This window comes from Triticum urartu, chromosome 1, assembly GCF_003073215.2.
Source record: "Triticum urartu cultivar G1812 chromosome 1, Tu2.1, whole genome shotgun sequence".
Lineage (NCBI taxonomy): Eukaryota > Viridiplantae > Streptophyta > Magnoliopsida > Poales > Poaceae > Triticum > Triticum urartu.
This window is the reverse complement of record NC_053022.1, coordinates 454,424,955-454,442,587: the sequence shown is the minus strand read 5'-3', so window position 1 is coordinate 454,442,587 and position 17,633 is coordinate 454,424,955.

The window sequence follows — 17,633 nt, the reverse complement described above, 5'->3', positions numbered from 1 at the left end:
AAAATTTCTTGATTTGCCCTTTCTTCCTGACCATTTGATTAGGGGTGAGCCACTGATGACATGTCAAGCCGGATGTGCTCTCGTTGACAAAATTCCTCCATAGCACCCTTGGACAGATTAGTACCATTATCAGTGATAATGTTGTGTGGAAAACCAAACCGGAATATCACCTTTTTGATGAATTGAATTGACGTGGCCGCATCACACTTACTGACTGACTCTGCCTCTACCCACTTGGTAAACTCATCAACTGCTACCAATAGGTGAGTCTTCTTGTCCTTGACCTCTTAAAAGGTCCAACCATATCGAGCCCCCAAGTTTCAAACGGCCAAGTTATTGGGATCATTCTTAATTCTTGGGCCGGAACATGAGCACGGTGTGCAAACTTTTGACAACCATCACACCTCTTTACCAAATCCTTAGCACCAGCATGAGCCGTCAACCAATAGAAGCCGTGACGAAAAGCCTTAGCCACAAAGGATTTTGAACCGGCGTGGTGACCACAATCTCCCTCGTGGATCTCACGCAAGATCTCACAACCTTCTTGAGGAGAGACACAACGCTGAAATGCTCCTGTGACGCTACAACGATGTAGCTCCCCATTGACAATGGTCGTTGACTTGGATCGCCGGATTATCTGCCAGGCCAAGGTTTTGTCGTCTGGCAACTCGCCCCGGTTCATGTATGTCAGGTACGGGACCGTCCAATCCGGAATAACATGAAGAGCCGCCACCAATTGAGCCTCCGGGTCGGGAACAGCCAGATCCTCCTCCGTAGGTATCTTCACTGACGGATTATGCAGTGCATCGAGGAAGGTATTGGGTGGCACCGGTTTACATTGAGAGCCTAAGCGACTTAAAGCATCTGCTGCTTCATTCTTCCACCGGTCTATATGGTCCACTTGATAACCCTTGAAGTGACCAGCCACTTCATCCACCTCTCATCTATATGCTGCCTGATACGTCTCCAACGTATCTATAATTTTTGATTGCTCCATGCTATATTATCTACTGTTTTGGGCAATGTTGGGCTTTATTTTCCACTTTTATATTATTTTTGGGACTAACCTATTAACCGGAGGCCCAGCCCAGATTTGTTGTTTTATGCCTATTTCAGTGTTTCGAAGAAAAGGAATATCAAACGGAGTCGAAACGGAACAAAATCAACTGGAGAAGTTATTTTTGGAAGGAAACCTACTAGATAGACTTGGACCCTACGTCAGAAGATGAAGGAGGAGCTCACGAGGGTAGGGGGCGCGCCCACCCACCTGGGGCGCGCCCCCTGCCTCGTGGCCACCCCTTCGGTCCACCGACATACTCCTTTCACCCATATATACCCACGTATCCTAAAACTTCCAGAATGAAGATTAGATCGGGAGTTCCGCTGCCAGAAGCCTCCGTAGCCACCGAAAGCCAATCTAGACCCGTTCCGGCACCCTGTCGGAGGGGGCAATCCTTCTCCAGTGTCCATCTTCATCATCCCGGTGCTCTCCATGACGAGGAGGGAGTAGTTCTCCCTCAGGGCTGAGGGTATGTACCAGTAGCTATGTGTTTGATCTCTCTCTCGTGTTCTTGATTTGGCACGATTTTGATGTATCGCAAGCTTTGCTATTATAGTTGGATCTTATGTTTCTTCTCCCCCTCTACTCTCTTGTAATGAATTGAGTTTCCCCTTTGAAGTTATCTTATCGGATTGAGTCTTTAAAGATTTGGGAACACTTGATGTATGTCTTGCCGTGCGTATCTGTGGTGACAATGGGATATCACGTGATTCACTTGATGTATGTTTTGGTGATCAACTTGCGGGTTCCGCCCATGAACCTATGCATAGGGGTTGGCACAGGTTTTCGTCGTGATTCTCTGGTAGAAACTTTGGGGCATTCTTTGAGGTTCTATGTGTTGGTTGAATAGATGAATCTGAGATTGTGTGACGCATATCGTATAATCATACCCACAGATACTTGAGGTGACATTGGAGTATCTAGGTGACATTAGGGTTTTGATTGATTTGTGTCTTAAGGTGTTATTCTAGTACGAACTCTAGGGCTGTTTGTGACACTTATAGGAATAGCCCAACGAATTGATTCGAAAGAATAACTTTGAGGTGGTTTAGTACCCTACCATAATCTATTCGTTCGTTCTCCGCTATTAGTAACTTTTGAGTGACTCTTTGTTGCATGTTGAGGGATAGTTATGTGATCCAATTATGTTATTATTGTTGAGAGGACTTGCACTAGTGAAAGTATGAACCCTAGGCCTTGTTTCCACACATTGCAATACCGTTTACGCTCACTTTTATCATTAGTTACCTTGCTGTTTTTATAATTTCAGATTACAAATACCTTTATCTACTATCCATATACCACTTGTTTCACCATCTCTTCGCCGAACTAATGCACTTGTACAATTTACCGTTGTATTGGGTGTGTTGGGGACACAAGAGACTCTTTGTTATTTGGTTGCAGGGTTGCTTGAGAGAGACCATCTTCATCCTACGCCTCCTACGGATTGATAAACCTTAGGTCATCCACTTGAGGGAAATTTTCTACTGTCCTACAAACCTCTGCACTTGGAGGCCCAACAACGTCTACAAGAAGAAGGTTGTGTTGTGTAGTAGACATCAAGCTCTTTTCTGGCGCCGTTGCCGGGGAGGTGAGTGCTTGAAGGTATATCTTTAGATCTTGCAATCGAGTCTTTTAGTTTCTTGTTTTATCACTAGTTTAGTCTATAAAAGAAAACTATAAAAAATGGAATTGAGTTTGTCTCATACGCTTCACCTTTTTAATATCTTTCGTGAGTATGATGGAAAGGATAATTGTGCTCAAGTCCTAGAAGAAGAATTACATAGAATGCTTGGCAAAAAATATGTGAATGATGAGCATGATTGCAATGTTGTTAGTATGAATTCCTTGAATATCCATGATGCTAATGATATGCAAATCCACAAGCTTGGGGAATCTACGTTTGATGAAGATGATATTTTTTGTCCCCCAAGTTTTGATGAGCAAATTTATTATGAAGAAAGCATGCCTCCTATCTATGATGATTATTGTGATGACACGTATGCTTTAAAGAACAATAATAACCATGAAACTTGTCATCTTGATATTAATTTTCAATCACATGATAGTTATTTTGTTGAGTTTGCTCCCACTATAATTCATGAGAAGAATTTTGCTTGTGTGGAGATTAGTAAAATTTCTATGCTTGTAGATCATGAAAAGAATGCTTTAGGTTCTAGTTATATTGTTGAATTCATTCATGATGCTACTGAAAATTATTATGAGGGAGGAACATGTGCTTGTAGGAATTGCAATAATATCAAGTTTCATCTCTATGTGCTTAAAATTTTGAAGTTATGCTTGTTTTACCTTCCTATGCAAGTTGATTCTTGTTCCCATAAGTTGTTTGCTCAAAAAATCCCTATGCATAGGAAGTGGGTTAGACTTAAATGTGCTAGTCATATTCTTCATGATGCTCTCTTTATGTTTCAATCCTTATCTTTTATGTGAGCATCATTGACATCATCATGCCTAGCTAGGGGCGTTAAACGATAGCGCTTGTTGGGAGGCAACCCAATTTTATTTTAGTTCCTTGCTTTTTGTTCCTGTTTAGTAATAAATAATTCATCTAGCCTCTGTTTAGATGTGGTGTTATGCTTTTAATTAGTGTTTGTGCCAAGTAGAACATTTGGGAAGACTTAGGGAAAGTCTTGTTGATCATGCTGTAAAAAAACAGAAACTTTAGCGCTCACGAGAAATGCTGTCATTTTTATTTGGAGAGTGATATTTAGTTAATTCTTTTTGAATATGATTAATAGATAAATTCCTCACGTCCAGCAATTTATTTTAGATTTTTGGGGTTCCAGATCTTGCGCTAGCTACAGATTACTACAGACTGTTCTGTTTTTGACAGATTCTGTTTTTCGTGTGTTGTTTGCTTATTTTGATGAATCTATGGCTAGTAAAATAGTTTATAAACCATAGAGAAGTTGGAATACAGTAGGTTTAACACCAATATAAATAAATAATGAGTTCATTACAGTACCTTGAAGTGGTAATTTATTTTCTTATACTAACGGAGCTTACGAGTTTTCTGTTAAGTTTTGTGTTGTGAAGTTTTCAAGTTTTGGGTAAGGATTCGATGGACTATGGAATAAGAAGTGGCAAGAGCCTAATCTTGGGGATTCCCAAGGAACCCCAAGGTAATATTCAAGGATATCCAAGAGCCTAAGCTTGGGGATGCCCCGGAAGGCATCCCCTCTTTCGTCTTCGTTCACCGGTAACTTTAATTGGAGCTATATTTTTATTTATCACATGATATGTGTTTTGCTTGGAGCATCAATTTATTTTGTTAGGATTTGCTTGATGTTATTTAGAACAATGTTTTGCATCTTTTATTTCAATAAAAGTGGCATTGATAGCCTTTACAATGCCTATGTTACAAGTACACATGTTGCTGTTTGAAGACAGAAAGTTTACCGCTGTTGCAATAATTCCCTAGAAAATTCAGAATGTGATAAAATGTTGAAAACTTTTTCATATTAAGCTCTAATAAATTTACTACAGTGGGAATTTTATTTCATAATTTTTGGAGCTAGGTAAGTACGGATGTTGCAGCATTCTTTACAGACTATCCTGTTTAGGCAGATTGCTGTTGTGTTTGCATTGTTTGCATATGTTTGCTTCTTTAATGATTCTATTTGAGGATAGGACTATTCAATATGCAGAGGCATTTAGTATGCAATGTTGAATAATAATTTTAGTGATTTGCTGCAGTAGAGTATGATAAGGTTTTTGCAATGGTTTATACTAACTTATCTCATGAGTCCTTGTTGAGTTTTGTGTGGATGAAGCTTTTGAGGTTTAGGGAGACCGTGATATGAGAGGAATTAAGGAGACACAAAGGCTCAATCTTGGGGATGCCCAAGGCACCCCAAGATAATATTTCAAGAAGTCTCAAGCGTCTAAGCTTGGGGATGCCCCGGTTGGCATCCCACCTTTCTTCTTCAACAACTATCGGTTAGTATCGGTTGATCCTAAGTTTTTGCTTCTTCACATGATGTTTGCTATTCTTAGAATGTCGTTTTATTTTGCTTTGCTTGCTGTTTGAATAAAATACCATGCTCTGAAATTATTAAATGTTAGAGAGTCTTCACATAGTTGCATAATTATTCGACTACTCATTGATCTTCACTTATATCTTTCGGAGTAGTTTGTCATTTGCTCTAGTGCTTCACTTATATCTTTTAGAGCATGGTGGTAGTTTTATTTTGAAGAAATAGATGAAATCTCATGCTTCACTTAGATTATTTTGAGAGTCTTAAATAGCATGGTAATTTTCTTAAAATCCTAATATGCTAGGTATTCAAGAATAATAAAATTCTCTTATGAGTGTGTTGAATACTAAGAGAAGTTTGATACTTGATAATTGTTTTGAGATATGGAGATGGTGATATTAGAGTCATGCCAGTTGAGTGGTTATGAATTTGAGAAATACTTGTGTTGAAGTTTGTGATTCCCGTAGCATGCACGTATGGTGAACTATTATGTGATGAAGCCGGAGCATGATTTATTTATTGATTGTCTTCCTTATGAGTGGCGGTCGGGGACGAGCGATGGTCTTTTCCTACCAATCTATCCCCCTAGGAGCATGCGCGTAATACTTTGCTTTGATAACTTGTAGATTTTTGCAATAAGTATATGAGTTCTTTATGACTAATGTTGAGTCCATGGATTATACGCACTCTCACCCTTCCACCTTTGCTAGCCTCTCTAATACCGCGCACCTTTCGCCGGTATCATACACCTACCATATACCTCCCTCAAAACAGCCACCATACCTACATATTATGGCATTTCCATAGCCATTCTGAGATATATTGCCATGCAACTTTCCACCGTTCCGTCTATTATGACACACTCCATCATTGTCATATTGCTTTGCATGATCATGTAATTGACATCGTATTTGTGGCAAAGCCACCATTCATAATTCTTTCATACATGTCACTCATGCAACATTGCACATCCCGGTACACCGCCGGAGGCATTCATATAGAGTCATATCTTGTTCTAAGAATCGAGTTGTAATTCTTGAGTTGTAAGTAAATAGAAGTATGATGATCATCATTATTAGAGCATTGTCCCAGTGAGGAAAGGATGATGGAGACTATGATTCCCCCACAAGTCGGGATGAGACTCCGGACGAAAATAAATAAATAAATAAATAAATAAAAGAGTCCAAAGAAGCCCCAAAAAAGAGGCCATAAAAAAGATAAGGCCCAAAAAAATAAAAATAAAAATGAGAGAAAAAGAGAGAAGGGGCAATGCTACTATCCTTTTACCACACTTGTGCTTCAAAGTAGCACCATGATCTTCATGATAGAGAGTCTCCTATGTTGTCACTTTCATATACTAGTGGGAATCTTTCATTATAGAACTTGGCTTGTATATTCCAATGATGGGCTTCCTCAAAATGCCCTAGGTCTTCGTGAGCAAGCAAGTTGGATGCACACCCACTAGTTTCTTCTATTGAGCTTTCATATACTTATAGCTCTAGTGCATCCGTTGCATGGCAATCCCTACTCACTCACATTGATATCTATTGATGGGCATCTCCATAGCCCATTGATACGCCTAGTTGATGTAGACTATCTCCTTTTTTGTCTTATCCACAACCACCATTCTATTCCACCTATAGTGCTATGTCCATGGCTCACGCTCATATATTGCGTGAAGATTGAAAAAGTTTGAGAACATCAAAAGTATGAAACAATTACTTGGCTTGTCATCGGGGTTGTGCATGATTTAAATATTTTGTGTGGTGAAGATAGAGCATAGCCAGACTATATGATTTTGTAGGGATAGCTTTCTTTGGCCATGTTATTTTGAGAAGACATAATTGCTTTATTAGTATGCTTGAAGTATTATTATTTTTATGTCAATATGAACTTTTGTCTTGAATCTTTCGGATCTGAATATTCATATCACAAGTAAGAAGAATTACATTGAAATTATGCCAACTAGAATTCCACATCAAAAATTAGCTTTTTATCATTTACCTACTCGAGGACGAGCAGGAATTAAGCTTGGGGATGCTTGATACGTCTCCAACGTATCTATAATTTTTGATTGCTCCATGCTATATTATCTACTGTTTTGGGCAATATTGGGCTTTATTTTCCACTTCTATATTATTTTTGGGACTAACCTATTAACCGGAGGCCCATCCCAGATTTGTTGTTTTATGCCTATTTCAGTGTTTCGAAGAAAAGGAATATCAAACGGAGTCGAAACGGAACGAAATCAACTGGAGAAGTTATTTTTGGAAGGAAACCTACCGGATAGACATGGACCCTACGTCAGAAGATGAAGGAGGAGCTCACGAGGGTAGGGGCGCGCCCCCCTGCCTCGTGGCCACACCTTCGGTCCACCGACGTACTCCTTTCACCCATATATACCCACGTATCCTAAAATTTCCACAACAAAGATTAGATCGGGAGTTCCGCTGCCAGAAGCCTCCGTAGCCACCGAAAGCCAATCTAGACCCGTTCCGGCACCCTACCGGAGGGGGCAATCCTTCTCCGGTGGCCATCTTCATCATCCCAGTGCTCTCCATGACGAGGAGGGAGTAGTTCTCCCTCGGGGCTGAGGGTTTGTACCAGTAGCTATGTGTTTGATCTCTCTCTCTCTCTCGTGTTCTTGATTTGGCACGATCTTGATGTATCGCGAGCTTTCCTATTATAGTTGGATCTTATGTTTCTTCTCCCCCTCTACTCTCTTGTAATGAATTGAGTTTCCCCTTTGAAGTTATCTTATCGGATTGAGTCTTTAAAGATTTGAGAACACTTGATGTATGTCTTGCCGTGCGTATCTGTGGTGACAATGGGATATCACGTGATTCACTTGATGTATGTTTTGGTGATCAACTTGCGGGTTCCGCCCATGAACCTATGCATAGGGGTTGGCATAGGTTTTCGTCGTGATTCTTCGGTAGAAACTTTGGGGCACTCTTTGAGGTTCTATGTGTTGGTTGAATAGATGAATCTGAGATTGTGTGACGCATATCGTATAATCATACCCATGGATACTTGAGGTGACATTGGAGTATCTAGGCGGCATTAGGGTTTTGATTGATTTGTGTCTTAAGGTGTTATTCTAGTACGAACTCTAGGGATGTTTGTGACACTTATAGGAATAGCCCAACGGATTGATTGGAAAGAATAACTTTGAGGTGGTTTCGTACCCTACCATAATCTCTTCGTTCGTTCTCCGCTATTAGTGAATTTGGAGTGACTCTTTGTTGCATGTTGAGGGATAGTTATGTGATCCAATTATGTTATTATTGTTGAGAGGACTTGCACTAGTGAAAGTATGAACCCTAGGCCTTGTTTCCACACATTGCAATACCGTTTACGCTCACTTTTATCATTAGTTACCTTTCTGTTTTTATAATTTCGGATTACAAATACCTTTATCTACTATCCTTATACCACTTGTTTCACCATCTCTTCGCCGAACTAGTGCACCTGTACAATTTACCGTTGTATTGGGTGTGTTGGGGACACAAGAGACTCTTTGTTATTTGGTTGCAGGGTTGCTTGAGAGAGACCATCTTCATCCTATGCCTCCTACGGATTGATAAACCTTAGGTCATCCACTTGAGGGAAATTTACTACTGTCCTACAAACCTCTGCACTTGGAGGCCCAACAACGTCTACAAGAAGAAGGTTGTGTAGTAGACATCACTGCCATAAGTGGATCCTTGGAATCCCAAGTGCCAGATACCTGCTGAGCCACCAGGTCCGAGTCACCAAAGCACTTAACCCGGCTTAAGTTCATTTCCTTAGCCATCCGAAGACCATGGAGCAAGGCCTCATACTCAGCTGCATTGTTAGTACAAGGGAACATTAAACGGAGAACATAACAAAACTTATCACCTCGTGGGGAAGTTAATATGACTCCAGCCCCCGAGCCCTCCAATTGCCTGGACCCATCAAAGTGAATAGTCCAATAAGTGTTGTCTGGCTTTTCCTCCGGTGCTTGCGACTCTGTCCAATCATTGATGAAGTCCACAAGTGCTTGGGATTTGATTGCTGTGTGAGGTGTATATTTTAGCCCGTGAGGTCCAAGCTCAATAGCCCACTTAGCAATCGGGCCAGTTGCTTCTCTGTTTTGGATGATATCTCCTGGGGGGGCTGAACTGACCACTGTGATAGGATGACCCTGAAAATAATGCTTGAGCTTTCAGCTTGCCATAAAAACTCCATACACCAGTTTATGCCAATGTGGATATCTCTGTTTGGACTCGATAAGCACCTCACTGATATAATAAACTGGCCGTTGAACCGGATACTCTTTCCCAGCCTCCTTGCGCTCCACAACAATAGCCACACTAACAGCTCGGGCATTAGCAGCCACATATAGCAATAAGGGCTCCTTATCAACTGGAGCCGCAAGGACAGGTGGCTCGGCTAACTGTCTTTTCAGATCTGCAAGTGCTTCATCAGCAGCATCACTCCAGACGAAGTGATCTGTTTTCTTTAACATATGATACAAAGGGATAGCCTTCTCTCCAAGGCGACTGATAAACTGGCTCAAGGCTGCAATCCGACCCGCCAAACGTTGAACATCGTTAGTGCACGTCGGTTTAGCCAGAGACGTGATAGTTGTGTTCTTCTCCGGATTAGCTTCAATCCCCCTGTTAGACACCAGAAAACCCAAAAGCTTGCCTGCCGGTACACCAAAGACACATTTGGCCGGATTAAGCATCCTCTTATAAACCTGGAGGTTATCAAAAGTTTCCCTCAAGTCACCTATCAATGTCTCCTCCTTTCTGGATTTCACCACAATATTATCCACATATGCATGTACATTGTGGCCAATCTGTTTATGTAGACAATTCTGAACACAGCGCTGATAAGTTGCCTGGGCACTCTTGAGCCCGAAAGGCATAGATACATAGCAGAAGGCTCCAAAGGGAGTTATGAAGGATGTCTTCTCCTGGTCCATAACTGCCATTTTGATCTGATGATAACCAGAATAAGCATCCAGAAAACACGAATGATCACAACCTGCTATAGCATCAATAATTTGATCGATTCGAGGGAGAGAAAATGTAACACCCACGATGCGGTTATATCTCCCACGTGTCGGAGCACGACTTAGAGGCATAACCGCATAGTGGGCAAGTCGCAAGAGGGGTAATCTTTACACATCCCATGTACTGAATAAGAAAGGGATAAATAGTTGGCTTACAATCGCCACTTCACACAATACATAAGTATAGCATTACAACATCCGGAATACAATCAAGGTCCGACTACGGAACAAAATAAAGAAAGACAACCCCTAATGCTAGATCCCCGATCGCCCCAACTGGGCTCCACTACTGATCGAAAGGAAACGAAACAACACAACGAACACGTTCTTCATCGAGCTCCCACTCGAGCTGGGTTGCGTCACCTGCACTGGTATCATCGGCACCTGTAACTATTTGGAAGTATCTGTGAGTCACGAGGACTCAGCAATCTCACACCCACGAGATCAGGACTATTTAAGCTTATGGGTAGGAAAGGGTAGTGAGGTGGACCTGCAGCAAGCACTAGCATATATGGTGGCTAACTTACGCAAATGAGAGCGAGAAGAGAAGCAATGCAACAGTCATGAACTAGAAGTGATCAAGAAGTGATCTTGAAACTACTTACGTTCAAGCATAACACGAGACCGTGTTCTCTTCCCAGACTCCGCCAAAAAGATACCATCACGGCTACACACGCTGTTGATTCATTTCAAATTAAGTTAAGTGTCAGGTTTTCTACAACCGGATATTAACAAATTCCCATCTGCCCATAACCGCGGGCACGGCTTTCGAAAGTTCAAACCCTGTACGGGTTTCCCAACTTAGCCCATCACAAGCTCTCACGGTCAACGAAGGATATTCCTTCTCCCAGGAAGACCCGATCAGACCCGGAATCCCGGTTACAAGACATTTCGACAATGGTAAAACAAGACCAGCAAAGCCGCCGAATGTGCCGACAAATCCCGATAGGAGCTGCACATACTGTTGGAAATATGCCCTAGAGGCAATAATAAAAGGATTATTATTATATTTCCTTGTTCATGATAATTGTCTTTTATTCATGCTATAATTGTGTTATCCGGAAATCGTAATACATGTGTGAATACATAGACACCAACATGTCCCTAGTAAGCCTCTAGTTGACTAGCTCGTTGATCAACAGATAGTCATGGTTTCCTGACTATGGACATCGGATGTCATTGATAACGAGATCACATCATTAGGAGAATGATGTGATGGACAAGACCCAATCCTAAACATAGCACAAGATCGTATAGTTCGTTTGCTAGAGTTTTTCCAGTGTCAAGTATCTTTTCCTTAGACCATGAGATCGTGTAACTCCCGGATACCGTAGGAGTGCTTTGGGTGTACCAAACGTCACAACGTAACTGGGTGACTATAAAGGTATACTACGGGTATCTCTGAAAGTGTCTGTTGGGTTGACGCGGATCAAGACTGGGATTTGTCACTCCGTATAACGGAGAGGTATCTCTGGGCCCACTCGGTAATGCATCATCATAATGAGCTCAAAGTGACCAAGTGTCTGGTCATGGGATCATGCATTACGGTACGAGTAAAGTGACTTGCCGGTAATGAGATTGAACGAGGTATTGGGATACCGACGATCGAATCTCGGGCAAGTAACGTACCGCTTGACAAAGGGAATTGTATACGGGGTTGCTCGAATCCTCGACGTCGTGGTTCATCCGATGAGATCATCGAGGAGCATGTGGGAGCCAACATGGGTATCCAGATCCCGCTGTTGGTTATTGACCGGAGAGCCATCTCGGTCATGTCTACATGTCTCCCGAACCTGTAGGGTCTACACACTTAATGTTCGGTGACGCTAGGGTTGTAGAGATATGAATATGCAGTAACCCGAAAGTTGTTCGGAGTCCTGGATGAGATCCCGAACGTCAAGAGGAGTTCCGAATGGTCCGGAGGTGAAGAATTATATATAGGAAGTGCAGTTTCGGCCATCGGGAGAGTTTCGAGGGTCACCGGTATTGTACCGGGACCACCGGAAAGGTCCCGGGGGTCCACCGGGTGGGGCCACCCATCCCGGAGGGCCCCATAGGCTAAAGTGGGGAGGGGAACCAGCCCATAGTGGGCTGGTGCGCCCCCCTTGGCCCACCCCATGCGCCTAGGGTTGGGAACCCTAGGGTGGGGGGGCGCCCCACCTGGCTTGGGGGGCACTCCACCCCTTGGCTGCCGCCCCCCCTAGGAGATCCCATCTCCTAGGGCCGGCGCACCCCCCTAGGGGGCCTATATAAAGGAGGGGAGGGAGGGGTAGCCGCACCCTTGAGTCTTGGCGCCTCCCTCTCCCCTGCTACACCTCTCCCTCTCGCAGTAGAACGGCGGAGCCCTGCTGCGGTGACCCCTGCATCCACCACCACGCCGTCGTGCTGCTAGATCTTCATCAACCTCTCCTTCCCCCTTGCTGGATCAAGAAGGAGGAGACGTCACGCTGACCGTACGTGTGTTGAACGCGGAGGTGCCGTCCGTTCGGCGCTAGGATCTCCGGTGATTTGGATCACGTCGAGTACGACTTCCTCATCCCCGTTCTTTGAACGCTTCCGCGCGTGATCTACAAAGGTATGTAGATGCAATCCGATCACTCGTTGCTAGATGAACTCATAGATGGATCTTGGTGAAACCGTAGGAAAATTTTTGTTTTCTGCAACGTTCCCCAACAGTGGCATCATGAGCTAGGTCTATGCGTAGTTCTCTTTGCACGAGTAGAACACAATTTGTTGTGGGCGTAGATGTTGTCAACTTTCTTGCCGCTACTAGTCTTATTTTGCTTCAGCAGTATTGTGGGATGAAGCGGCCCGGACCAACCTTACACGTACGCTTACGTGAGACCGGTTCCACCGACTGACATGCACTAGTTGCATAAGGTGGCTGGCGGGTGTCTGTCTCTCCCACTTTAGATGGAGCGGGTTCGATGAAAAGGATCCTTATGAAGGGTAAATAGAAGTTGACAAATCACGTTGTGGCTTTCACGTAGGTAAGAAAACGTTCTTGCTAGAACCCTATTGCAGCCACGTAAAACTTGCAACAACAATTAGAGGGCGTCTAACTTGTTTTTGCAGCAAGTGTTTTGTGATGTGATATGGCCAAAGTTGTGATGAATGATGAATGATATATATGTGATGTATGAGATGTTCATGCTATTGTAATAGGAATCACGACTTGCATGTCGATGAGTATGACAACCGGCAGGAGCCATAGGAGTTGTCTTTATTTTTTGTATGACCTGCGTGTCATTGAGAAACGCCATGTAAATTACTTTACTTTATTGCTAAACGTGTTAGCCATAGTAGTAGAAGTAATAGTTGGCGAGGAACTTCATGGAGACACAATGATGGAGATCATGATGATGGAGATCATGGTGTCAAGCCGGTGACAAGATGATCATGGAGCCCCAAGATGGAGATCAAAGGAGCTATGTGATATTGGCCATATCATGTCACTATTATTATTTGATTGCATGTGATGTTTATCATGTTTTTGCATCTTGTTTACTTATAACGACGGTAGTAAATAAGATGATCCCTCATAATAATTTCAAGAAGTGTTCCCCCTAACTGTGCACCGTTGCGACAGTTCGTTCGTTTCTAAGCATCACGTGATGATCGGGTGTGATAGATTCCAACGTTCACATACAATGGGTGTAAGACAGATTTACACATGCAAACACTTAGGTTGACTTGACGAGCCTAGCATGTACAGACATGGCCTCGGAACACAGTAGACCGAAAGGTCGAGCATGAGTCGTATAGAAGATACGATCAACATGAAGATGTTCACCGATGTTGACTAGTCTGTCTCACATGATGATCGGACACGGCCTAGTTAACTCAGATCATGTTATACTTAGATGACTGGAGGGATGTCTATCTGAGTGGGAGTTCATTGAATAATTTGATTTAGATGAACTTAATTATCATGAACTTAGTCTAAAATCTTTACAACATGTATTGTAGATCAAATGGCCAACGTTGTCCTCAACTTCAACGCGTTCCTAGAGAAAACCAAGCTGAAAGACGATGGCAGCAACTATACGGACTGGGTCCGGAACCTGAGGATCATCCTCATAGCTGCCAAGAAAGATTATGTCCTACAAGCACCGCTAGGTGAAGCACCTGTTCTCCCTGCAGAACAAGACGTTATGAACGCTTGGCAGACACGTAGCGATGATTGCTCCCTTGTTCAGTGCGACATGCTTTACAGCTTAGAGCCGGGGCTCCAAAAGCGTTTTGAGAGACACAGAGCATATGAGATGTTCGAAGAGCTGAAAATGGTTTTTCAAGCTCATGCCCGGGTCGAGAGATATGAAGTCTCCGACAAGTTCTTCAGCTGTAAGATGGAGGAAAACAGTTCTGTCAGTGAGCACATACTCACTATGTCTGGGTTACATAACCGCTTGACTCAGCTGGGAGTTAATCTCCCGGATGATGCAGTCCTTGACAGAATCCTTCAGTCGCTTCCACCGAGCTACAAGAGCTTTGTGATGAACTTCAATATGCAAGGGATGGAAAAGACCATTCCTGAAGTATTTGCAATGCTGAAATCAGCAGAGGTAGAAGTCAAAAAGGAACATCAAGTGTTGATGGTGAATAAAACCACTAAGTTCAAGAAAGGCAAGGGTAAGAAGAACTTCAAGAAGGACAGCAAGGGAGTTGCCGCGCCTGGTAAGCAAGCTGCCGGGAAGAAGCCAAAGAATGGACCCAAGCCCGAGACTGAGTGTTTTTATTGCAAGGGAAGTGGTCACTGGAAGCAGAACTGCCCCAAATACTTAGCGGACAAGAAGGTCGGCATCACGAAAGGAGCTGCGGAATAAGCAGAGACTGGCGAAGGACGAGGTGACGATGCGCGTCAGGAATGGTTCCAAGGTCGATGTGATCGCAGTCGGCACGCTACCTCTACATTTACCTACGGGATTAGTTTTAAACCTCAATAATTGTTATTTAGTGCCAGCTTTGAGCATGAACATTGTATCAGGATCTCGTTTAATTCGAGATGGCTACTCATTTAAATCCGAGAATAATGGTTGTTCTATTTATATGAGAGATATGTTTTATGGTCATGCTCCGATGGTGAATGGTTTATTCTTAATGAATCTCGAGCGTAATGCTACACATATTCATAGTGTGAGTACCAAAAGATATAAGGTTGATAATGATAGTCCCACATACTTGTGGCACTGCCGCCTTGGTCACATAGGTGTCAAATGCATGAAGAAGCTCCATGCAGATGGACTTTTAGAGTCTCTTGATTACGAATCATTTGACACATGCGAACCATGCCTCATGGGTAAAATGACCAAGACTCCGTTCTCAGGAACAATGGAGCGAGCAACCAACTTATTGGAAATCATACATACTGATGTGTGCGGTCCAATGAGTGTTGAGGCTCGCGGTGGCTATCGTTATGTTCTCACCCTCACTGATGACTTGAGTAGATATGGGTATGTCTATTTAATGAAACACAAGTCTGAGACCTTTGAAAAGTTCAAGGAATTTCAGAGTGAGGTTGAGAATCAACGTGACAGGAAAATCAAGTTCTTGCGATCAGATCGTGGAGGAGAATACTTGAGTCATGAATTTGGCACACACTTAAGAAAATGTGGAATAGTTTCACAACTGACGCCGCCTGGAACACTTCAGCGTAATGGTGTGTCCGAACGTCATAATCACACTCTATTAGATATGGTGCGATCTATGATGTCTCTTACCGATTTACCACTATCTTTTTGGGGCTATGCTTTAGAGACTGCCGCATTCACTTTAAATAGGGCACCGTCGAAATCCATTGAGACGACACCGTATGAACTATGGTTTGGGAAGAAACCTAAGATGTCGTTTCTAAAAGTTTGGGGATGTGATGCTTATGTCAAGAAACTTCAACCTGAAAAGCTCGAACCCAAGTCGGAAAAATGCGTCTTCATAGGATACCCTAAAGAAACTATTGGGTATACCTTCTACCTCAGATCCGAAGGCAAGATCTTTGTTTCCAAGAATGGATCCCTTCTAGAGAAGGAGTTTCTCTCAAAAGAAGTAAGTGGGAGGAAAGTAGAACTTGATGATGTATTACCTCTTGAACCGGAAAATGGCGCAACTCAAGAAAATGTTCTTGAGGTGCCTGCACCGACTAGAGAGGAAGTTAATGATGATGATCATGAAACTTCAGATCAAGTTGCTACTGAACTTCGTAGGTCCACAAGGACACGTTCCGCACCAGAGTGGTACGGCAACCCTGTCTTGGAAATCATGTTGTTAGACAACGGTGAACCTTCGAACTATGAAGAAGCGATGGTGGGCCCGGATTCCGACAAATGGCTGGAAGCCATGAAATCCGAGATAGGATCCATGTATGAAAACGAAGTATGGACTTTGACTGACTTGCCCGTTGAGCGGCGAGCCATAGAAAATAAATGGATCTTTAAGAAGAAGACAGACGCGGATGGTAATGTTACCATCTATAAAGCTCGACTTGTCGCTAAAGGTTATCGGCAAGTTCAAGGGGTTGACTACGATGAGACTTTCTCACCGGTAGCGAAGCTGAAGTCCGTCCAAATCATGTTAGCAATTGCCGCATTCTATGATTATGAGATATGGCAAGTGGACGTCAAAACGGCATTCCTTAATGGTTTCCTTAAGGAAGAATTCTATATGATGCAGCCGGAAGAGGTTTTGTCGATCCTAAGAATGCTGACAAGGTGTGCAAGCTCCAACGCTCGATTTATGGGCTGGTGCAAGCATCTCGGAGTTGGAACATTCGCTTTGATGAGATGATCAAAGCGTTTGGGTTTACGCAGACTTATGGAGAAGCCTGCGTTTACAAGAAAGTGAGTGGGAGCTCTGTAGCATTTCTCATATTATATGTAGATGACATACTTTTGATGGGAAATGATATAGACTTTGGACAGCATTAAGGCCTACTTGAATAAGAGTTTTTCAATGAAGGACCTTGGAGAAGCTGCTTATATATTAGGCATCAAGATCTATAGAGATAGATCAAGACGCCTCATAGGTCTTTCACAAAGCACATACCTTGATAAGATATTGAAGAAGTTCAATATGGATCAGTCTAAGAAGGGGTTCTTGCCTGTGTTGCAAGGTGTGAAATTGAGCTCAGCTCAATGTCCGACCACGGCAGAAGATATAGAAGAGATGAGTGTCATCCCCTATGCCTCAGCCATAGGTTCTATTATGTTATGCCATGCTGTGTACCAGACCTGATGTAAACCTTGCCGTAAGTTTGGTAGGTAGGTACCAAAGTAATCCCGGCAAGGAATACTGGACAGCGGTCAAGAATATCCTGAAGTACCTGAAAAGGACTAAGGAAATGTTTCTCATTTATGGAGGTGACGAAGAGCTCGTCGTAAAGGGTTACGTCGACGCTAGCTTCGACACAGATCTGGATGACTCTAAGTCACAAACCGGATACGTGTATATTTTGAATGGTGGGGCAGTAAGCTGGTGCAGTTGCAAGCAGAGCGTCGTGGCGGGATCTACATGTGAAGCGGAGTACATGGCAGCCTCG